The 26,070-nt window shown below is 32.0% G+C and overlaps 1 long non-coding RNA gene across 1 annotated transcript; it reads left to right on the forward strand.

Annotated features, from left to right (window-relative positions):
- Window positions 1-16,084: 16,084 nt before the first annotated feature.
- LOC129229987 (uncharacterized) lies at window positions 16,085-25,859 on the forward strand. Its single transcript, XR_008581137.1, has 3 exons — window positions 16,085-16,150; window positions 18,055-18,151; window positions 25,648-25,859. It is a non-coding gene; the product is annotated as an uncharacterized LOC129229987 (long non-coding RNA).
- Window positions 25,860-26,070: the final 211 nt, after the last annotated feature.

The raw sequence follows: 26,070 nt of genomic DNA on the forward strand, positions 1-26,070 counted from the left end.
TGTGTGTGTGTGTGAGATAGCTTTCATCTTATTACTTGCTCAATGACCCAATGGTTATTTTCCAGTATGCAATAAATATATTTATACAAAATAATAGTTGATTATAAACTACAATAGATGTAGAAACTTATTGGTAAAAATAATAAATCACTGGCTGCCGGCAAATGAACAAGTGCAAACAGATTTTCCTAGGATTTTACCACTCTTTTTACCAGTAAAAACATAGATTTTCCTATGTCCTGGTAAAAACCTTAGAGCAGGAATTAAAATGGAGGGAGCAAGTTCAATCATTGGCTTAGCAGAAGTTGACCCAAAAATCCCCATGCACGTGACTCAACAAAGACGAATGGTTTGTACGTTTTGCGAGAAACAAGCGAAAGAAACCTGATTTCTTCCAGAATGCTTTGCTTTAAAATCCATCATGTGAATTGGGGTCTTCGTTTCATGAATGAAAGTCTTCACTCCTTCTATTTCATCTCTTCTCAATGGTAAAAACCAGTTTTTTCCACTAAAACCCCAACCCTGCCCCCTCTACATGAACATGACCCCTAGCGTTCCAATAAATTCACCTCTGGTTCATAACGCGTTGAACAGCGCTAAAAACCAAGAAACGTCACCACCTGAATCGTGAAATGCATCAAGATCAGGGTTCATATTCCATTCAGATAAAAAAATTCCATGACTTTTTCATAACCTCATAAAATTTTTCATGACGATGGGCCATGAAGAGAATAGCACTACTGAATTTCAAACCAGGGTTGGTAAAAAACCCGATTTTTTTCAAAAAAACGGTTTTTTTTCGTTTAAACCAGTTTTTTTTTTTGTTTAAACCGGGTTATTTTGGTTTCAATACTATTTGCGAGAAAAACAATTAATTTTCGGAAGGTAATTAAGGTTCCATGTAATTAACAGTTATTCAATAGTCACATTATATCTAATTTCTTGATTAATTAAAGAGATAAGAACAAAATCTTGTAACTAAATTAAATAATTAAAATAGCTTTCTGCGGGGAAATATTGATTGAAATGTTTGACTTGATTAACATATTAGTATGCATGTATATATAGACCTTTTAATATACGAAATACTTCAAGAAGTGGTTGTGATGCGGGTTAAGATAAAATATAATGAAGATCCAAGAAAAAAAACTTTATAAAACCAACATAATATGAATAATTATCGAATAAAGGTAAAAGTTATATTTTTAAGCATAATCTTTTCAAAAGAACAATTTTCATATTTTTTCTTTCTGATCTTACATAATGTTGATTTTTATACACACAATGTCGCAAATATTGAAGTAAAGCAAAATGTACAACAGTACATGATTGAACAGTCAAAAAATCGATTGCTATTGTACTGACAAAGTTTTTAAAAAAAGTTCTGCTCTATATTCGACTCCGTTCTTATTTTGGAAAGACTTGGAAAAGATATCGACTATCACTAAAACAAAGAACGAAATCAAAAATACAAAAATTGGTGTAACATGGCTTAAATTACAGCTTATTTACTGGCATACATGTTGCATTCAGCATCGAAGTTTAAAAAATATTAAATGCAAACTCTTTAGAACAAATAAATATGTAGCAAATTCTATTTCAAGAAAAAATTTTTGCCAAAAACGTTATATACATGAAGTATAAACTTTTTTTTAAAATTTGATTCAAAAAATATTATTTGTTTCACCTCAGAACAAATCTTAATTTTTAGGTGCAAACAATTAACTTAGACTGTTGATTACCTTACAAGTCAAAGTTAAAATTCCAGGAAAGTGCAAATAAATGGGCAAAAATGTCACATCCCTGCAACAGGAGTGAGCAATATTGTAAATTGCATCTACAATAAAAGATTCAATCCTTAGTAAATCTTAACTAATCATTCAAATTAAGCATAATGATGGAAGTTAACTGAAATCTGCTTTATGGCACATATATGAAATAAAAAATATATTAAATTTTTTTTTTTGATTAAAGCTTGTAATACATTTTAAAGACGCAACTTTGCAATTTTAGTATTTATCTCTGCAACTTAGCTAGGAACTTGGCATAAAAGGAATTTTATATTTTTCAATATGTATGGGAAAATCAATGTATACCTGTAAAATAGAGTTTTTTTTTTTAACCATTTTTTAAAAAAACCGCATGGTTTTAAAAAAAAACCAATTGATTTAAACCATGGTTTAAACCAACGTGGTTTAAACCAAACAATCCTGTTTCAAACTTGTCAATTTTTGAAAATGAGCATTTGAAAAACTTCTACGTGAATGTCCCTACCTCATCGAAACACTTACTTGTGATTGAAAAAATATGTGCACACCTAAAAAACTAGACTATTTTTAGTTGCCTTACTCATATATATTTAAATAAAGTAAAAACACAGTAAGAGGAATTTAATGACGCTAAATGTCTAATATTTTTTTTATAAACTGGCAGAATGATAATTAAGGGGACAAAGGTTGAAGAAGTCATTACTAAGTTTCAATAAAATTGCTTCAAAAATTGACTTTTAGTGTCAATAGTGCATTTAATCATCCATATAACTGGGCAGCATTTCGGTTCTTTAACGTACAAAGCACCACTCTTTTGTTAATTCATGTTTCTAAACCAGATAGTTACTTTAAAAAGCATTCAGTAGTGAATAAATATTCAGATTCAAATGTACTTGTTTACTTATTTGCACATTTTCAAATGCTTAAGAGATTCAGAAATTCAAGAACACAGTGTTTGATTCCTGATATTGAACATAGCAGTGGGTCGCATGGATTAGTTTTGCGGGCCATATGTTGGGCACTACTATTTTAGAGTATTAGAATTCCCCTATTTCTATATTCTATTGCCAAACTAAAGATCTTTATTTTCTACAACCTTCAAGAAACTAAGATAAACTCTGATAAATTCCTTATGAGTGATGGAATCGAACTTGCATGCAATTGAATGGCTTTTTTTTTTTGAGTGAGTGCAGCAAAACTAAGAACGTGAAATTTTGCTATTACAGAATATGAAACATAAGAAGTGTTGAAAATAGCAGAAAATTCAAAATAAGTGATGTCCAGGCAGTAAAATCACATTGCAAAAAATGGCAAGCGGCTGCGCCAGAAGTGGATGCAATGAGATTTCAAAATTCAGATTTGATTTTGGGACCGTTCAATTTTCCACTTTTAATAGCTTTATAAAGTATGTACACATAATAAAGTTTTTATGATTGATGGAAACGAACTCGGATGCAATTGAATTACATTTTTTGAGTGGGTGTGGCAAAATCTAGAACGTATGAGTTTGTTACTACAGAATACAAAATATAAGAAGTGTTTAAAATAATGGTAAATTCAAAATGAGTGATGTCCAAGCAGTAAAATCACATTGCAGAAAAAAAAAAAAAAAAAAAAACGAGCGGCTGCTACAGAAGTGGATGCAATGAGATTTCAAAATTCAGATTTGTTTTTAGGATCATTCAAATTTCCAGTTTTAATGGATTTTATATGAGCAATACTGATATATCACTCCAGATTTCTAACGCTCTTTTAGCTACTGTTAATTCCTCTTTGCCCAAGACATTTTTCCATGACTTTAAATAAATTTCCATTACTTTGAATGAATACTTAAATTTTCCATGACTTTTTTCCAGGTTTGAGAATTGTGCTTATTTTTTTCCCATGACTTTTCAGGATTTCCATGACCCGTACAAACCCTGCAAGATGCAAAACAGTTACAGTATTATATTAGTTAACACATGGTTCATAGACTTACTGAGAAATAAGACTCAAGCACCCTTCAAGGAAGTATTTTTTCATTTTCAGAAACTTTTGATCAATTGAAGTTATTTATAGTGCCGGTTCTGAACCGGTAGTTCGCGAACCCTCAGGGGATTGCAAGAGGTACAAAGGGGGTCACAAAAATAATATTAATGTAATGGAGTAATTTATCATGTTTTTTTGAGAAGAAATCTAAAGTGAAAGTGTTTTTTGTTCATTGTTTATTCAATTGTCTTATGCACATTCGATATTTTTTGGATGCATATGTTAGCACACTTTCTGACTTTTTTTGTAACTTTAAAGAATTAAGTCTGTCATTACAAGTCTGCCATTTTTGAAAAAGTATAACTTTTGAGCATAATGTGTTTAGATCAAAGCATATGAATGCTTTGGTTTTTTCACAAGTTTTCCATCCTAAAATTCAATTAAACTTGATGGAAACATCACATGGAGTATATGCAAACATCTTTAATCAATTTTCAATGCTTAGTTTCCTTACCAATTGAGTGCAAGGAAGATCTGTCGTGCTTCGCTGAAAATGGGTAAGTGCAAACACGCTGCTGTTTGTTGCTATAATTTTCACATTACCTAAAATGCTATGTACTTTGAGCATTACTGATGAAAAAGAAAAGGAGTTAGGGTGAAAAGAAAGGTTAGAAAAAAGTTTCTGGGTGAAGCTTGCAACAGCGTGAGGTATGCTGCAAATAAATTCAAAACACGACACTTAATTTGTGCTGTATGAAAAAAGGAGTTCATGAAATTCATGCAAAAAAGCTCTCATTTTAAAAGTGAGCATAAAACTATTTTTGTCGGTTAATTTAGCGTTTATATAATAATTAGAGTTAATTATAGTCGTTTCTCTAATTTTTTAAAAATGAAAAATAACTACGCATTCTATTCTGCACTTTTAGCATAATTACAAAAAAAAAAAAAAAATATTAAGCCTTCGAAGACTTTATTAAGAAGATATAAATTTAAAGAACTTCCTAATTTGACTGGAAGCAAAAAATATCATTTAGTTTGAGACATTTTCTCAAAAGGGTATTTTTTGATAATTTTTAATTCACTTCTGATTTAGTGTTATCAATAACTGTACTGTTACATAGGAAAGAAACAGTTTAAATTATATTAATAAACCAACACACATTTGCAACACATAGAGATAAATGCAGAAGCAACTTAAATGCTTCGGAGCTTCGGTCTGACCAAAGCTTCGTTCCATTTCTAGTTTTAATTACAAAGAGGAATACTTACTGGAGATTTAAAAATATATATATTGGCAAAACACGTTCGGTTAGGGACCGAAAGATTCTGATTTGAAAGCGTCAGGGTGGAATAGCATATTGACCGATCCCAAGCGGTAATTCTGAAATCCACGCTATGGCTTGGTTTCTTCCATGCTCAATAGATGGCGCCACTACTTTTCATGATTTTTTTTTTTTGCTTTCTTTTTAAAAATGTCTTGCGTCTTTTGAAGTTTTAACCATGGATAGCTTACCATCCGGCTTTACTTGTTCAAATATTAATATTACAAACGATCAAAACGAAAATTTAACTTACAGAGTAAAAGAAATCACTGATGAAAATGCTGCAAATGTAAGTTTTAAAATTTTTTTTCTTAATTTAATTGCGGATAATCCCGAAAAAAAAAAATGTTATTAAAGGGACAGAACAGCCGATTTAAATTATTGGAATTTAAAAAAAAATGTGAAAATTCATGTGCCTAAAGGTTTAACGTTGTAATTAATTATTTAATCAACGGTCTAATTGATACAACTATATCAATTAGATAACTTTATATGCATTATTCGGGGGGGGGAGTACATATATATTCACCAAATTCCAAGCCACGTTTACTCTTTTGAACACTAGGTGGCAGGGCTGCACGGGGTCACTCAAAACTTCCGGCGGAAGTCTTATTTGTATTGCTTCTTACGACGAATTGCTCTGTTTACGTATCTGTAATTTGATTGAATTTTTTAAATTAATCATGAATTTCAAAGGCGCAAAATTTTCGTAAAAAGAGGGGATGTAGTTCTGCTTTCGGGTACAGCATGAGGACAGGAGCAAATAAGATGTCAGAAATAAAGATGTTCAAATTTCTAAAGGTCCTGATCGTCGAATCAAAGCCAATGCTTTAAAGCGAAAGGATTGAATCTTAATGAATATTATGTAGTAAACACATTTTGTGCGAGGTATTTACGAGCTGGAAACATTCACCTTAATTTCATCAGCTTTGTATTTTTACTGCAATGTGTGAAGATCTATATTGATCTATATTAAATTGATTATTAGAAAAACTCAAACTGAACAATTTTTTATTTGCTTCCTGCAAAGCTGAAAGTTTCCAGTGTTTTGACGGGTTTCAAACAGTTTGATTTGTGTGATTAAAATAAAGAACCACTATTCATTACCTCATGAGAAAAAAACTTCCCATAGCTCGAACTATCAATAACTCGAACCATTTAGCCCGTCTCTTGGGACTTCGAGTTATTAACGGTACTTTAATATTAGGCGCTCTACCCTAGTAGCACAATAATATAGAACGACGTAGGACCGACATAGACCGACGTTTTGAATCCCGATTGATAACGGATACAGTTTTTAAAATATAGAACTATGTCGAAGTATATTTTTTTCACTGGCTTTATATAAAAAGTGGTTTTTACTTCTTGTTTCGATTTTTTAAAAATAGTTAGCCATAATTAAAAGCGTTTATTTCGTAATTTTCTTATAAATACGCAATTTAGGAGAAAAATAGAAAAATTTTGCGAACGTCGAAAAAAGTCGTTTAATGTCGAAAGAAAATATTGTGACACCGACATACTTCGACATCAATCTATAAAATAATCCCCATATGGTTTTCTAAACATAGTTCTGTGCCGAAATATGTTTTTATTTCGACATTTTTTTAAAAATTTCATATTTAAGCTGTTTTAAATCAAATGAGGAAAATAAATATACTTTTGCTTAGGTATATTTTCATTGGCAGATTATTAAAAGAAAAAAAAAACTTTGAAGCTGCAGATATCGAAACAATCACTAAAAGAAATGCCTCGAAGTTTTTACTGCTTATTTTTACGTTTGAAATCAATATGTCATTTTATTATACGAAAATATAGCGATATTCTTATTTGTATAGAAATCAGTAGTAAAATTGAAAAAATTGCAAACATCGAAAAACGTTTTTTGACCAATTTCGACGTGAATCTGTATAACTTTAACCAAGACCACTTACGGAACCGGATGTCACGTGATCATGATGACGCTACTTTCATTCTGTATTTGTATGGTGGCAAACGGCATGGCAACTTTGTGAAAGAAACAGGAAATCGGTCAATGCAGGAACGATCCTGACAGATAAACGGGAGGCAACCCTATATTTTGGCGCTAAATGATATCATTCTCAGACTTGGCGACAAGGATTCTTCCTGTACCTCGTGCGTAGTTTAAAAAATGGCTTGAAGAATGCAGTGATGAGTAATGTGTTAATGTATTTATTATGATGTGATTTTTACAATTAAATATGCATGAAAGTAAGTGAAACATTTTCTTGGATGTGACTATATTAAGTTGTATCTTTTTGTTTTTTTTATTTTGAAAAAAGAGCATGTTCCTTTATTTATGCTTACTGTCTGACCACGGATTGTATGGAATGACAAACACCGTTTTACAGCCGGAAATAGATAAATTTATTATTTTTTACCGATGTCAGCTTTTGCAGAAGCAAAGTCTCATCAAATGAGCGGAATACGCGCTTCAAATTTTTTCTTTTCCCCCTTATTCACATATAGATTCGTTGATCTGGACGTTTGAAAACCATGCAATCTGTAATTGGACAGTACAACGGTCATGAAATTAAAAGCATGTATTAAGATTTATTATGGCTAGGCCTTAGGTTTGTTTCTAGATTATCATTCTGTGCATCTGTACTTTCAATCCGGACAAAATTTATATTTATTTATGCCATAATTAGACGTCTTTCAGATATCTAATATAATATGGGAAATTGTTGTTAGACGTTAGCTTGCATAGGTGTGCATTAAATAAACGTTTCTCGTGTGCTTGAGATTTTTGCTTCCCCCCCCCCCCCCTTGGATAATCGAAACTATTAGGCTTCTTTTAATTTCCCGCCTAAATTAACGTACATTTCTTTAAGACGTCCTTAAGGATTCTTCCTGTAAGCGTGCATGTATTCACATCATTAAACGTTTATCCTTTGTGAAACATTTAGATGTTTCCTTTTCCTTGCATAATTAAAGCTACTGAGTTGCTTAATTATCCAAAATTAACAATCATTTTTCTCAGACGTGTTGACTTTTGTCAGAATTGTTCCTGTCAGCCTTTAGCGTGCGTAGATTTGCGTCAACTAGAAATCTGTTATCGTGAGTAAATTGTTTAATTTCCTTCATTTAGTAAAACTATTTTGATGTATAATTAATTTAACTACTGCCAGAATTAAATTTATTCCTGTCATGTATTCTTAAGGGCAGATTCCTCCTGTTAGGCCATTAGCGTTCAAAGATGTGTTTCTAATGAACGCTATTGAAAATTGTACTGTAAAGCATTTTTGTTCCTTGAACAATTAGGAATATTTAGCAGCAAATTTAATTTTCTGCCAAAATTAACTTTCTTTCAGATATCAAGTCTTGAGTAAGGATTCTTTCTGTCTCCTGTGTAGTTGAGCATCAAATGACTTCATTCTGACATTTATTTTCTTTTCCTGTTGCATAGTTGAAACCATTTAGGGCCATACCTCCGTCACATGTGGGACAAAAATACGCTTAAATTTCATTAACATTTCGTCATATCTCTTAATGTTTTAATGAAACTGGGGTAAGCAATTTTTTTAATCTTTAAATTTGATACAAAGATACTTCTGAAACAATTTTGTTATTTAAATTAAAATTTATTTACATGCGTCGCGTGCGGGACATCTAAAGTCAACCTCTGGTAACTTGCTTGTGGATAAGCTAGTATTTTTGCTCTATTAATACAGCAATGACGAAACAAATTGCAGATTTTGAAAGCTATGGTTCTAATGTAAAGGAAACATATCTCATAAGTTTAGAAATAATTATTTAAACCATTGAAAAAAAAAATATGTCTATGCCTATTCCATTGAAAATGGTCATTTTGTCCTGCACGTGACAGTTTCTGTATTTCATAAAAAATAATTTTCGAAGAAAGTTTTGGCTAAAGACAGGGGTGATTGTGTTCCGGTATTTTCATCTTGAATTCCGGTATCTTCATCTTCAAAAATACCGTAACTTCTATATTTTCAGAAAAACCCACTTTTGTAAAATTTAGGGAGATTAATGAAATGCCAAAAGTCCAAATTGAAGACGTTTTGTTTGGTATAAAGCTTAAGCTACGGTCATGGTTTGTAAACTCTATGGTAATTATCGAAGAACAGCTGGGGTGGGGGATTGAATAAAAGCTAGATAACAAGAATCCTTGAAAAAATTTAAGAAATGAGAAAAATTAAAAGAATTTAATTCCCACCATGCACATGGACGTATTAAGTCCAATTAAAACTTCAAGTTTTAGCCCCAACAAATAATTATGTATATAAATGATTTATATACATAATATAATGTGTACATACACATAATGTATATATATATGACCATCAAAACACTTTTTCTTCTTGGGGAAAAAAAAGTTCAGGTATTTTTTCATGGAGTCACAATCACCCCTGTAAAGAAGTCCCTCGTGCATTTGTGATGTCTTAAGCAACAAAATTTTGTTAATTATCCTTTTAAATTATTATTTTTTATGAAATATATACGAAGCGTCACGTGCGGGAAAAAATTACCGTTTTCCGTGGAATAGCCCTTTAACTGTTCAATTTCCCGGCAAAATATTATTTTCAAAAATTAACTCTGTAAAGGTTCTTCCTGTTAAGTCCCCTTCCCTTCAACCATCATATCTTTTCTTCTTGTTGAATATTCTCCCTATTAGCCTTCCCGGGTGTGCCAAAAATGAACATTTATTAATTTTCATATTCTTAGTGTCAGAAATCAGTATGCTGTTTAATTTTCTGTCAAAATTCATGCATTTTAGGTATTATTCTTATCCAAAATTATAAATGTGTAACAAATAGGTGTTTATCATGAGTAAAATACTTATTTCCTAATCCTTACATAGTTGAAACTATTTAGCTGTTTAATTCATTACTTAAAATTATGCCAGATTTTTAATCTCTACTGAACTTTAACTTTGTCTAGCAACAAATTAAAGATTTTGGTAGTTTGCTAAGAGCTAAATTATTTAAGCATGAAACACTATTCTATCAAATTAGTAGGGCACCTGGTACATTTGTCAATAGAACCTGAAGTATAAGTTCACCTTTCAGTGAGCAGTCATTGTTAGAGCAATGATTGAAATCTTTGAGATTGTGGGTTTTTCACTGGTCAGTCATCAGTTCCAAGTTCATCTGATGCACAAAATTCCTGCGGACATGTGTATAAAAATGCTTTATTTCAGTGTGCCCAAAGTTTAATGTTCTATTTGTATTATGAATACATTTTTCGCTTATTGTATATTTTTCAGAAGGGTTCCTCCATGTTAGTTTACCAAAATGTCAATTGTTTGATCCTGAATAGCAAGAGGATGGAAACTTAAAGCACAACACTAGTTGAATTTAGACTTTGCATGACAGTTACTTTATTAAAGTCTGCTGCAAAGTCTTAATTTTGCTGGTAATAATGCTTTAACTGTACCTTTCAATGAACAAGAACAACCATTAGAATCTTTGAAATGCTGGGTCTATGCTTTGCAGTCAGAAATCAGTATTAAGTTCATCTGATGCACAAACTTCCTGTGGGATAAGTATAAAAATAATTATTTCAATGTGCCCAAAGTTGAATGTTCAATTTGTATTGTGAACTATGAATACATTTTTTGCTTATTGTATATTTTTCAGAAGCGTTCCTCCATGTTAGTTTACCAAGATGGCAATTGTTTGATCCTGAATAGCAAGAGGATGGAAACTTAAAGCACAACACTAGTTGAATTTAGACTTTGCATGACAGTTACTTTATTAAAGTCTGCTGCAAAGTCTTAATTTTGCTGGTAATAATGCTTTAACTGTACCTTTCAATGAACAAGAACAACCATTAGAATCTTTGAAATGGTGGGTCTATGCTTTGCAGCCAGAAATCAGTTTTAAGTTCATCTGATGCACAAACTTCCTGTGAATATAAGTATAAAAATAATTATTTCAATGTGGCCCAAAGTTGAATGTTCAATTTGTATTGTGAATTATGAATACATTTTTTGTTTATTAATGTATCTATTTTTCAGAAGGGTTCCATGTTAGTTTACCAAGATGTCAATTGTTTGATCCTGAATAATGAGAAGATGGATGAGGTTATTGAAACTTAAAGCATACTAGTTGAATTTAGAACTTGCACAACAGTTACTTTATTGAAGTCTGCTGTGAAGTACTAATTTTTCTGGCAATAATGCTTTAAAACCGACTTGTTAAAATTCAAGTGCATTCAACATCAGTCATATAGTGTAGTCTAAATATATGATTCTTGTGTCTGATGTAATAAAAAGCATTTACAGAATTAATATAAAGGGATGTTGTCACTTAATTTATGACTAAAAACCTCTTTATAAATGCTAACATTTTTTAGGCTTAATTTTCCTTGAGATAAAAAGTTTGGTTTGAACATTTTTACTTGGTCACAGATATATTTTATTTCTGGTACAATTATTTTGCTTAGAATTGTAACACGGCCGGCTTAAAAAAAATCTGTATTATTCTGTTTTAAAACAAATTCTTGCTGTTATCATACCAAGAATGAATATGCTTCTCTAAGTTATTCCTGTAGTTAGCTCAGTACTCTAAAGTTTTTCCTGGTGCAAAAGTTTCATAAATGTCAAAAGAAAAACATTTACAAAACTTCTTTGGCATGCTGGCATTAAAACTTAGAGATCACTGTCTGTAATTTTATGGTGTAAGAAATTAAGGGGTATGAGGAAAGTAGAAATTAAGCAAAGTATTCTAGTGAGGAGAATCAAAAAGAAAATGAGCATTAAATCAACATTGCATTTTAAGTAAAAGGTATCAGCAAAACCTTAGTGTATAATAAGTAGTGGTATATATGCTTTATGGTATTGATATGTTTCAAAAAATCCCATCAAAGCAATGACATATATTGTTTTTTCAATTATGTATTTAAATATTAAATTTCAAAGCTATAGTTAAAAGAGAAAATGATTGCCTTTCTTTGGGTCAAATATATTTTTCTTGTACTTTAATTTATTGTTTTCTACAAAAGCACTATATTAGTAGTTAATGGTAAAAATAATATAGTAGTTTGGTAACAAGTTTAGCATGATAGTCATTAGGCATGTATTTTCCGTTGGGGATTTTAAAAAGATCATCCTTTCAAATTAACAGAGGAGTAATTTTAAGCTATATTCATATTTCAATGTCAAGAACATTTGAGCTAGAGCATTAAAAATATTCGCACCATGCTGAATAAGTGCTGAAAAGCATGTGGTGACATTCCTCAATTTATCATACCATCCAATTTTTATGAATGTTTTATTCTGGATTTGGTTATATGCTGTAATTGTGTTTTTTAATGTTAGCATTTAAACAACACACATTACAATTATAAATGGGCAATTTTGCTTCTAAATTAAAAAAAAAACCACAGCATTATATTTTGCATATGCTTCACACTTAGCAGGTTTTATTTTATAATACAATCAATGTAATTGACGTTCGATTTTAACAAATTTACTGTAGTACATTCGTCCCTCGAATAATACGGTACTTGCACAACACGGTTTCGATATTACACAGTACGAAACTTCAATTTAATACTTCATGGTTTTGATATAACACGAAAGTTATCTTTAATAAAGAAGATTTTTCTTTTTTGTTTAATACATTCTGTTAATGTTTGATAACTCTAATGAGGTTTTACTTTGTTTTTCATGAAACTTGGTTTCGATATAACACGATAGACATGCTTTGATTTACATTATTTCTAAGTCTCGTATAACATGGTTTCGATACAACATGATACATATTGACATGATTTTTACTATGTACATGATTAATTAGTGTGAAAAATATGTTAATAAGTTTAAAAAAGTCTCGTATAACACGATTTCGATACTACACGGAACGAATACGAGAGACGCCTGTATATTTACAAGAAAATTATTCAGCTTTATATATTAAATAGTTTTATTAAGAATAATATTTAACATTATGTTTCACATAGTGTTTTATTAAGAGTTTGTCAAATTTTAATCTATTCAGAATTCTATCATGTCTCATATGAAACACATTACTTGGAAAATTCTTTTCTATTTTAAACAATTGTTATCGTTTTTTTTTTTTTTTTCTCCTTAATCCGTTTGCTATATGAACATTTTTCTGTATTAAACGTTTTTTTTTTTAATTACTAAAAAGTCATAGTTTTGATTTTTTGAGCAATCACGATTGCTTATTGCTTTCACTTGACTGTCTTTGGCGTTGTGGTTCCTTTTTCAGCTTGGACCAGGCTTGCAGCACCACCGTCCACCGGCGGCGGCGGGGCTGGTCCTGAGCACTGTCCCCCGAAATCCACTTTTGCTGGGCAGTGGCGTCCATGTCCCACACACACACGAACGCCTACACACACACACAACACGAACGCCTACACACACACGAACACCTACACGCACACGCACGTACACAACACACACTCACTCACACGCATGCATACATACACTTATGCACCCACACACATGCGCCTACACAAACACACACGCTCGTGATTGCGAAAAACATAATTTGAATTCAAGATGCCAAAAATTTAAATTATTTTTTTTTTTTTTTAAATGAAGGCTGTTTTGATTGTACAAGCACCTGACAGGCTCGTCATTTCAAAAAAAAAAAAAAAAAAACCAAGGGAACGATGCGGAAAATACTCAGTTTCTATTGCAGGAGAAAATCAAGAGTAGGGAATTTTTAAACGGGGAGGGGGGGGCACCCCTAGTCACGTTAATTTAATGTCTGTTAATCATGGAGTTGGAGAGGATAGGAATTTCTTTAGTTTGTCAGTTTGAACATACATTTGCCCTTTGTATACTTATATGCACATATTATATAAATTGGGCTAAGTAAATAACTTAATGAAGTAGTAACTTGCTCCTTGCCTTTTCGCTGCAATAAATTAATAAATAATAGTTTAACGTAACAAATCGGTGGGTAGCTTTAAGTCCAGGTAGGTTTGCGTTTTCTTTGAAGTGGAAGGGGGGAAAAATTCTAACATATTCTCTATTAGGAGGCAGCACAATCAGAAATATTTTTCTGCGGTCCTTCATTTCGAAATTTGACATGGAGGGAGGGGGGTGCACTCAATTGGAATTGACTTGGGGAATACAACGAAAAACACGCCCGCTATCCACTTATAACTAATAAAAAGCATTATTTTTCCAAACCAAGGGGGACTTTCGACCTTCCTCTCTTTCTTCCACATGGAGGGGGGGGGGGGGGGCAAGTGGGGGCTCAAGCCCCACCTTGGAAATTAGAACTTCCTTGCTTTTAGTACTTTTTTTCTAGCAAGAAAGTAAAAAACATTTCTCCAGCCATTAATGAATAAATTATTAAAAATGTCAAATTTTAATAACACTAATCTTTACTGAAATCGGTTTCTATGCGGAAAGTACCTTACTAAACCATGGAAAAAATATATGACCCCCTCCCCCCTTAAAATTTTGCTTATGCGCGCCCAGGCCCCGAACCCCCCAAATGACGACGGACTTACTTGTGGCTCATTAGCAACCTTCGTATTTTCATAAGCATTCAAGGATTAGTGAGAATTGCTTGAGACTCCAATGAAGGTGCTCCCCCCCCACCCAAAGCCCAATATCTAAGGTTGTGCTTCTGTTTTTGGGCGTCCACTGATGTCCTGTGAATTTCTTCATTTGCAAGGAAGTACTACTTTTGCTATTTACTCACGTTCTTAATAAGTCATACATATCATTTTATTACCAATCTCTGAACTTTCAATATTTATTGCCACAGTATCCAACTATTTATTGCTGCTTTTTCCAAAGCTTATACATAACGGCATGAGGTTGGAAAAGCGATATACGGTTTATTTTGACACTAAAGTTAATATTGTTTCTCTTGAAAGTTGCGTATGCTGTATCTATGTTACAAAAAAAGAAAAGAGAGAAAATATTAAAAATTTTTAATGAACCATTTCTAATGAAAAATGTTACAACTATTATTTTGCAGAAAAAGTTTCAAAATTACTGCATCTAGGGGTTCCCCCCCTCCCCTTAAGAGCAAGGGTGCACCCCCTCCAAAATAAGACCCCATAACAGGGAAAATATCACTCGAAATACCCCCCCCCCCCCCATAACAATTTCGATGGTGCAGTGCGCCATGACCTCCCCAAGGTGGGTACCCCTCTGCATCTATGTGTTTCGTAGTTGTCCCTACCCCCCAATTGGGAGCAGCACCCAGGATACCCCTTAAAATTTCTGTGGTACGGTTCGCACTCAAGGGGGTCAATTAATATGTTATCAAAATTAAGGTAGTTAGTACAACGAGGGGGCCTCCGTAGCTCTGTGGTAGAAGCTTCGTCTTCCAAGCCGAAGATCGTAGGTTCGATTCCCGCCTGTGCCTTGAGTGTTATTTTCCTTCTCTAGTGTTGTAAATCTTTCCTGTGTGTGTCCGGAGGCAAGGCGCTTGGCACGCAGTCCTCTATCAATGTGAAGCTGTCTAGCTTCTAAATAAATAATAGATAAATAAAGTGCAACGAGTGGGACTTCAGAGGAGACAGCATGATTGAAATTTTTAGGGAGAGGAGGGTTGACTAAAAGTTGTCTTTGTCGTTTTTAGGGGATCTCATTTTGGGGATGCATTTGAGGGGAGGGGATATCATTGTTCTTGAGGGGGAAGAGGAGCATCTCTGATTTAGGAAAGATTTTTTTGGTGCAAATGGAATTTCATAAAAAATGCGGAAAAACTCTAACGTCATTTAGTTTGTTATAATTCAAAATATATAACTTTAGAATACAGAACAAACCAGTTTTATTTTCTTAAAATAATTTGCATTTAATGATGTTCACCATTCTTGAAAATACCAAATACATGAAAAAAGTACACTTAAAATCGGAAAGAACATACTCCTTCAGGAAGTGTTTCCAAAAAGGAAAAATAAACTGCAACTGTATCGCTTATGGTATCGCACTTTTTTTTTGGCATCATGTTCGTCATGTTGATAAGAACTTGCCTTGAAATAGATGAAGTCGCCAATATGGTAACCATGGACCCAGGATCGTTCCTGCATTGACCGACGTGTAAAGAAACATCGCCATTGATAAGTTGGATTCAGCATATTGAAACATCATTTTGCACTACAATTTAAGTAAGTAACATTACAAGCAAAGTTACAAAATATAAAATGCTATGATTCTGTAGTTTTTGGCTGATTTTTGTATTATTTACAACGCTATTTCTTCTTATTGTGAGTTGAGTATTTGGAATGTGTGTTGAACTTAAGTTGATCTTATTCCATGTTATTTTTATTTTCCAGCTTTTAAAAATTGAGGTAGCATCCCCCCCCCCCCCCCAATAATTTCAGTTCTTTTCTTACCCCTTAAGATTTTAATTTATACACTTGCTTTGATATTTGTTTTATTGTTTATGGCAGAGATAAATTTATTAAGTAATGTTTGCATAAGATTTGTTAGCAAATAATGTACAAATAATATTATTTCCTATGCATCTAAGATGGTTTTATGTTCCAAACTATTTTGGTCCTGTAAGTTCTTTTGAAGTACTTTGTTCAAATGCATTTTCTTGATTAGCATTTTAAGATGCAAATAATTTTTGCAGACTTCCCCTTTCTACTTAGGATTAGGAATTAGTTTCTCAGTTTCATTTTAATCCAATGCATTTTATATTGATCTGGGGTGGATGAAATAACTTTATTGGTACACTTCGACAAGGGTCCCTTTTTACTAAATGAGGAAAAGGATTTCACTATTATTGGGAAAAAAAGGAGTTGTTTTTCTGGTCTAAAATGCATATGTCAGTGTTTCAATTCAAATATTAGATATAGATTGAAAGTGTGTTTACCTTTGCTGCTCAAAATTTTATTTTTGTATTTCAGTGCAAGGGCTTTTAGGTTTTGAACACTAAAAAATGTTTCTAGTTTCACTTATTTTGTGTATGAAATTAGTTCATTTTGTTGTTAATAGTGCAAAATGTTCAGCGTTCAAAATTATGGCTGGTCCACTGGTCCCAGACAAGTGAAACCTGCATCAGACCACAAAAAAAAAACGGTGGTCCTCGGTTCCACCAGCGCCTGGCAATTTATGATCACACTTTGCTAGAAAAAATTCAAAAGCATATAAGCCTGGTTGATGCCTGAACTAATTATTAGCCAAACCATTCATTGACTTTTTTTTTTAAATCGATGTACAAGTACATAATTTATATGAATCATCCACATTTTATTCAGCATTTGAAACTAAGTAAAAATGGCAAAATTAAATTATCAAATTTTTGGTAGCCCATTTTAAGGGTTGATTAATGAAATTAGTTTTCATACATAACGCTTGGCTGTTTAAAATTTAAATGTTTATTGCCAAACAAAAATTTTTGAATGTAGTGCTTTATTTAATGTTAAATCAATTAGTTAAAAATAAGAAAGTTATATTTAAAACTAGTGGTACCCGGACGGCTTTGCACGTCGTAGAAAATTAAAAGGTCTTTTGGTTTGCCTGTATATTTACAAATGATGGATGATGAATTCCTCGTCAATTTGCTATGTTAATTTGCTCACCCCTTGGCACATATTGTTGGCAATTGTTTGTCCATGTTATGATAATTTGCTTGGTAAAATGTTCTTAAAATTGGAATAGAAAAAGAACAAAATCGAATTTTGAAAAAATCGCTTTGAAGTGTTTGCCGAATTACATGGAAATCGGCCAAATAGTCTAGGTGCTATACGCGTAATAGACAGAGATCCAAATACAGACTTTCAGTTTCATTATTAGTAAAGATTACTTAATAAATGCAATCCTAAAGCGTAAATAATTTTACGTACAGACATATTTATTGGTTAAATTTAAAGCGGACCAATGATGTTGTCTGCAGACTAGTACATTTTCATGTTGACTAGTCCGAAGGACCAGTAGGATTTTTATCGATTTCTAACTTTGATGTTTGTCTAATTTATGTAAAGTACCTACCCCCTTTTGTGTGTGTGTGTTTAGTTTATGGATAGTTCTGCTGTTTGCATTCATTTTTCTTTTTCTATTACAGATTTGTTACCTAGTTAGTGTTTGAAAAATCTGCAGGAAAGTTAGTTTTGGGATATACTCAACAAGCAATAATGTTGCTGCAGACCCGGACAAAAATGGTAAGAAATCATATTATAGAAAATGTACAGTAGTCTCTGCCTTATATGATTGGGGTCAATGTTATCAATCCTTTATTGCTGTTATCAAAATCCCTCAGTCCCAATTTTCTCTATTCATTTGCATGTTCAAATAATCACTTTTTGTTATCATGAAATTTTTTAATGTTATCAGTTTTCACTCGATTCTTAACTATCAATGAACTATTCAAAAGAATCATCTTGTATTTAAGTGTGCCAGTGTTTGTATGTTTGAGAATTCTCCCTATTAGACACGAGCACTTTGGCCGAGTGCCGCATACTCGACCTGTCACTACCTGGCCGAATACTGAATATCAAATATACTTTAAAAACCACAGACAAACACATGATGAATTTTGAACTCATTGGAACTGTAGTATAGACCTCCATGTACACATAATAGTTTTTAAAACAAAACTTCGTCTGAAATTTAATTATGCATCATTTAAAAACTTTTGCTTGTGTCAAAAATTTTACAAAAATGTTATTTTTTAAAATTAGAAGAAAGCAAATAAATAAAAGGTATGATTAACCAAGTTAGAATTAAAACAAATTATATCAACCTATTATAGTTCTAGTTGCCAAACGTAAATAATTTTTTAAAGCAAATTAAGTGTTAAAACACAAATGTGCAGAAATCCTGCAGACCTGTGCTTCTGCGTTGCAAGGAAGGTCTCTTTCAGTAGTGCATAAAGTGAGCTAATGAATGTAAAGACATCCTACAAAAATATCCGACTTTTGTCGGATATTTTTAACACATAAGCTCACATTTTGTGGATTGAAAAAGATATTCCTTGTAATGCCAAAACATGTGTCTGCAGTGTTCCTGCATATTTCTGCTTTTAACGTCTTATTTGCTTAAAAAAATGATTTATTTGCTTTTATTTTTAAATCGAAGGTATTTTTATATAAATTTTGTTTATACCAAAAATCTATTTAATAATATAAAAATTTCATATTTTCTATAATTGCCTTTTTTGTATTACTACAGTGTGGTACAAAACACATTATCTAACAGGGAGTGGTCATAAAATCGGTTTACTATGAATAAAAATTTGTGTTTGGAAACAATTAAAATTTTGATTCATTTTCTAATACGTTATCTCACAAAACATCTCGATACTCAAGTTTTTATACCTCTTGGGAAAGTTTTAGTGCATGATTTTTCGAATTCGGAAGAGCAGGAAATCGTGTTACTAATCTGTCAGTGCCCAGTGTCGTGCTGTTTTACCAATACAACTAAATAGAAAATTTTTTTGCCCATTGTGTTTCGAAAATAATTCTCTAACCTCCTGAGACAAAGAAATCTTTCTCTACTAGCTGAGCTGATAGGAAAAATCAAAAAATAATTGAAGTAACAAAGTTATGTATGAAAACACTTTTTATATCTTGCTCTTAAAATCACCCAGGCAACTTCAAAAATTGTGAAGGGCTTAATTTTACATCACTGAATAATCTAGTCTCATAGGCGCTCTCAGCTTCAATGAGATGTCTTCTGCATCCAGCTCTGTTATTCACTATTCCAGACTGATGAGTCCATAACAAGGACGAAACTGCAGTCTCTGGATGTGATAACCGGTCTGTCGGTATATTGCTTGTAATTTTTCTTGCCTTGTGCTAAAAATTTTACTCAAAATTGAAACATTTTATTTTTTGTTTTCAACATCCAATCCAGATAATATAGAGCCAACCATACAGAAAAAAAATATCATCAAATCTTGTGTTAATTTTATCCGAAACTGAATTGATTACTTCATACAAAATATTAAGAAAACAATGTTTGACTTTACATCGTGTGTGTGGGTTTTCGTCACTTTTTTTTTTTTTCGCACCTTTTTAAAATTGGCTCGGAGGAAGAATTTTTTGAAAGGTTTCACGATTGATTGAAATATGCATCTATATAAAATCTAGTTTCAGTTTCAATTGTAGATTGAACTATGGTAGTATGCTGCACAGATCAATTGTAGATGGAACTGTGGTTTGAATAGTCTGAAAATTAAGGGTAGTGGATTGAAGATGTTTTGATAGAGTAAAGCATTTTTCAAAACCTTTCCTCAATACAAACAAATTGAATAAAAATTCAAACAAAGTCATACGTGGTAAAGGGTATGAGCTTTTTCACCATTGAAAGAATTGTTTTGCAATAAATCTTCCAATCGTCAAATCACTGCTTTGAAGTTATAGAGAAATAATTTTATGGTTTTAACTCGTGAAGACCATATTCTGTCACTCCGAGATTGTATACTTATAGAGCGCCATAAAAGATATTTGTTGATATGTTTTTTTTTTTAATTCAATAATCATATGCATTTTTAAGAAGTTTCTATGAAAGCATATAATGCATTGAGCAACTGAAACGTGTTTCTAGCAGAAGAAAAAGATAAACACTCATCAAATAAATATACACTTAAAAAATGAGCATAAAATTTATTGAATAATATCAAGGACTTTTCTTGTGAAAACCATGCAGCCACACCACTTTGCACGAGCCACTCATATTGAACATGCCATCGTTACAGTGGGCACACAAGTATGAAATATTTAGCCAAAATGAGGAAATGTCTTCTTTAGTTAAAATTAACCATGGTTCTCTATCACTTTTCTATGTTCTGAAAAGGCCGGAAAATACTTCATGAATTTAAGTCATCATCCAAATAACGAAAAACACTTTTTCTAGTCTGGGAATGCGTTGAGTTTCATCAAATATTTACTGAGAACCAGCGAGATTTTTTAAAATGAACATTGATTTCCGATTTACATAAATTGAATTCACCCATTTTCTATCATTCTGCTTAAAAAATTTGGGGGTGCGACCGCACCCTCTTGACCCCCCCTGCTTGTGAATATCTTTTTTTTGGTTCATACCTTTGATGTATAATACATCCTATAACTGTAAAAAATTTTGCATTTAAGTCGATTATTTCACTAATATTTTGAACATTTTCTTTTGTACACATGCACAAATGTCAAAAAATTTGGTTTATGGCTGGGAAAAAAACCTGCATACAAATTGAAATTTTTAATGAAGAATTTAATTTCTACATAATTAGATTAAAATCAGTTGTATAAATACATATATATTTATACTTGAATGTTCACGTTGAATAAATATATTAAATAGTCAAAAAAAAAAAAAAACATAATTTTGACACATTTTATTCTGTCATATTTTCTCAGAAAGTAATTTTGGACACAAGGGTTTTGAACAGGGCATTATAAACCTTGCCAACCCCACTTTCATTTGCACATGTATAAACATAGGGAAATTTGATTACTTTATCAAAAAAAATAAATAATTAATGCATAAAAATTAAAATTTTAATCAAGAATTTAACTTCTATGTAATTAGATTAAAATCAGCTGCATAAATAAGTTGAATGTTCACATTGAATAAATGTTCAGTATAAAACATTTCTTTGACACATTTTATTTTGTTTTTGATGTTTTGTCACAAACTAAAATTTTTCTATAAATATAGTTTTGGACAGGACGGTAAAAAGCAGGGTTTTTACCGTAGTGTCCGATACTTTGCCAAGCCTGCAGAGAAGCCTAAAAAACGTACGTACCTAAAACTTTTCACACCATTTGGTTGGACCTTTTGACTCTATTTTCACCTCCATAAAAGGGGAGATGAACGGGGACCCCCCTTTAGAGACACAAGGAATGGTGCAATCTTTTGAGCACCTTTTTTTGTGTTGAGGCGCTTGAATCTCATTTGAAACCATTCTGCAATTTGGTATTCGAAATCTTTGCTAAGTTTAGTCGTGATAATTATTATGTTTTGCTACTTCACTAGAGCATTCTTTTTTCTCTAATTTTGACTCATTTAAAAAATTTCAATTGTTATTCTCAACTAAGACTTTTTTTCGTTACATATTTACACTTATTTTTAGTGATCATGACTAATTTTTAGAATAGTATTTTATTATGATTATGACCTTGTTATGTCGAAAACTCTGCCTATATATATATATTTTACTGTTCCTTCGATTTCGTGACACCAAGAGCGTACTGTATTTATCAATTTATTACTGTCTGAAACGTGTATATTTCTCAACGACAAAAGAAATTAGGTGGATTAGAAGAGTTATTTTGATGGAAAAAGAATGTTTCCTCTCCTATTGATAGCGAAAATTATTGTTTTACATTTTTACGTCAATAGCTGTTCTTACCAGGAAACATCACGAGCTCAGTAATCATGAAAAAAGTTTAAAATGGCCGCATTCGAAAGAGTAACTTTAGAAAAAAATTTGACCCAAATATTGTGTGCCCTCGTCCTTTAGTTTTTAAAATATGGGGGGTCAAAGTTTGTCGAAATCTTACGAAAATTCGCCAAATTTAAAGACTTGGCAAGAAATTTAAAATACCACGTGATTTCATCGCCTGCGTCTAGCAAGACTCTCATTCCCATTTCTGGTCATCTGCAAAGCGCGTAAACGATGCTTCGAATTAACCCTTTACTTGTGTGGGTAAAATTAAAAAGTAACTATGAAGCCTGTGAAATGGAAACTAGAGAGCTTTATCCAGAGGAGCTACAACTTTATAACGAAATTGAACGTAGGATTTAACTTTGTAATCGTGATAATAATGCATTTCAGAATTTTAGTGCATTTCAAGTGTGTTTTACTTAACTAATTTAAATTTGTACTCTTGTTATGAAATGTGTTGTAAGTAATTAATAATTATGTACGAGAATTAAAATGAATAAGATAAAAAAACATGATTATTAAAGCTTATATATTGAAAATAAAATGGATAGTTTTTGATGTTGAAAGAAAATGATCATGGATTGTAGTATCCCAGCTCTTATTTATTTTTTCAAAAGTTATTATTATTCATGAAGTTTTATTGTCTGACCACTGCTAGCGAAAATGTTTATTTTTTAATTGAAAATCAAAAAAAAAAAAAAAATAATAATTAAAAAAAAAGAAAACAACGGATAGAAAATGTCAAAAATTTGCACAGCAAAACTAACGATGTCGGAAATTACTTCACAACAGATTTTTATCAAAAATTTTATAGTCTACGTTCATTACAACAACCCCTGTAGTTCGAAAAAGTCTGTCACTGCAACTGAAAGTCGCTATAACGTAAATGCACATCATATTGCATGTTATTTAGTCATTTTTAAACATACTGAAGTCACTTTTACCAATTATGTTTCAAGTTAAAAGTGAATTCAAATACGAGCAAAATAAAAATTAATACAGTTTTTTTTTTATTTGACTTGTTAGAGGGCTTACACATAACTTGAAAACGATACACATAACGAAAAACACACTGGAAATAACTGACAGAAATCGTTTTTTTTTTTTTTTTAATTTGAGAACATGATTTGCAATCTTTAAAATTGTCGTTTTCTTCGTATTTAGATACTGTTGTAGACTTCAGATTTACGACTTTTCAAAAAAAAAAAAAAAGACTTTAAAGTGTGTTTATCGTTTCTCTACGGTTATCATATTTTTTTCAAAACAGTTTCATCATCGAATTAACTCTTTCAGTGGAAATATTTCACCCGCAGAAGCATAAAAGTTTTAAACATCAATTTTTTAACAGACAGTCTTAAGAATAACAAAAACGTTTAAACTTTGAACGGTATATTCAAATGTATTCAGCTAATACGTTCTATTGGATGCTAAAATATCATTACATCTGTGGAATTTTAAACGAGATTTTGTACTCGAACCTTATGACAGATCGGTCGCAGTAATAGGAGGTCGTTCTTGTTGACTGCAGTTAGGAGCGCACTTATGGGATTGCACTGTGACCTCCCAAAAATTTTCCTTATTCGACAAATTTCGTCTGACAGTTCGGCAAATTAGAGGACATAATTACAATTTTTTAACTCCCGAAAGTCGCTTTTCATACATTATTATTTGCGCATACTCGTATTTTATCGCTCGGCAAAATTTGAATTTTCTTTCGGTAAATTGAGAATTTTTGCTTTCCCAAAAGTTTAAGCTCGGGGAACCTCTCACTGCAGTATATTTTAATTTGCTTTATTACTACAGTAAAATGTCAAAAATCAGAACAAATTAGCTTTGCACAGAACCTAAAAGAAAAAATAATTAATACTTATGAGAACCTTGTTTAGAAATAAAATATATTTCACCAATGATAATAACCACGAAAAATAGTGAAGAAAAATCTACTTACATCTACTACTACTACCTAAAATGCTAAAAGACATTTTTATCTTGACCTTCTCCATAACATTTTCCAGAGGGGAGGTTCAAATTAATTATTCGAGAAAATTACTTTTAGTTATTCGAAAAGCAATAAAAGACACACCCACATTCACATTTCTGCAGTTGGAAACAAATGTTTAAAGGAACTCCCCTCGGGGTCTAGGGGATTCGTCAAAAGAAAATATGGTTTGAAGTCAATATACATTATATTTCCATTGTTTTTACAATAAAATAAAACAAATATTTCGGGCGGTGGCGTTCTCCCCTATACAGTTGCACGTTAATATCCCGGAACACAAGCCCCTAAAAATTTCAATGCCGCAGTCTGTGCCACGACACCCCGCGCCATGGTAGTCACCCCGAGTAAAGAATTAATGCGCTATTTCTCACGCACTTTGGTGGTGATCAAATATGGAAGTGAAATGTCTTGTCAGATGCAGATGTTGAATTCGCGCCGTACCTTCCATTTCTGAACAAAACTCGCTAAATTTGGCGACTTTACTAAAAATTTCGGCAATTTTTAAGACCTCATATTTCGATAATGTGGTCACGAGGGCACGTGGTTTCAGTGCCATAAACATGTTTTTCAATGCTCTTTCGAATGCCACCAATTTGGAATTTTTTTGAATTTCCTTGATCGTGATGTTTCCTGGTTAGCTTATATCTAGATATCTAGTCAGTTCAAAATTTTTCTCAACAAAAATATTATCAAAAGCTAATCAATGTTATTTAATTATTGGGGGAAATTATTTGATTAAGGGGGGATCTTTAACATTGCGTCTGTGGAGAAATATTTGGTTCCAAGAGGTTTAGAGGTTTTATTCATATAAGCTGGGTATTCATTCAACTGTTACCTAATTACGCAGGGCTGACAGTATTTTCTAGGTTTTCACCACAGTTTCTACCTGCAAAAAACCTAGTTTTTTTCCATGTCCTGGTAAAAAACTAAACCCTGCTATATGTGTTGAAATTGAGAGTTCTATTCGGGAGGTTCGACTCCAAAACTCCTTGGCTGAGCCATTCATACTATTTCAAAGTAAAGTGCATTTTTTGCAATTTTAACATTACATTACTGGTACAATCAACATGACTAATTCAATTCTCCCCTGTGACTGTCTAAAAACAGATTGTTCTTACTTGGTATACAGTCGACTGTAAGTTATCGATAAGTAGGAAAAATAATTCTCCATGTCTTTTCCATAATCTATCACAAAATAGCCAAAAATTGATGGTTTATTATTTTGTACAGTAAAAAATGTTTAATGTTTTTAATTCTTATATGTTTTTTAGCTGGTGCTCCCTATGCTATTTCAATACGTGAAAACAAGATTTGGTTAAGTATTCTGAAGACTTCAGTGTGGAAAGGATTGAGTGCTGCGAACAATCCCAATTCTCCATGGTGAATGGATGATTAGATTTTGTTGCTCCGGTCTTTACCTTAGTGTGTTTAATTGACTTCATATATTTACAGCTGATGCAGTGTTTCCTGTATATACTATGTAAACCAGTTCTGTTTAATTCGTTTTTAATAAATATTTTAAGAAATAGTTTTGCTTCTACTCTTTATTTTGCTACGAGTAGTCTTTGACTCTTGAATAACAACTTTATTCCCAAAAACTGAGAAACTACTAAGTAATTTCATGCCTTGCATGAAAGAAAATCTAAAAGCCTCAATTCCTCATTCCTCTGTTAATGCTTTTAAAAATTACTACT

The sequence above is a fragment of the Uloborus diversus genome, chromosome 9, assembly GCF_026930045.1.
Source record: "Uloborus diversus isolate 005 chromosome 9, Udiv.v.3.1, whole genome shotgun sequence".
Lineage (NCBI taxonomy): Eukaryota > Metazoa > Arthropoda > Arachnida > Araneae > Uloboridae > Uloborus > Uloborus diversus.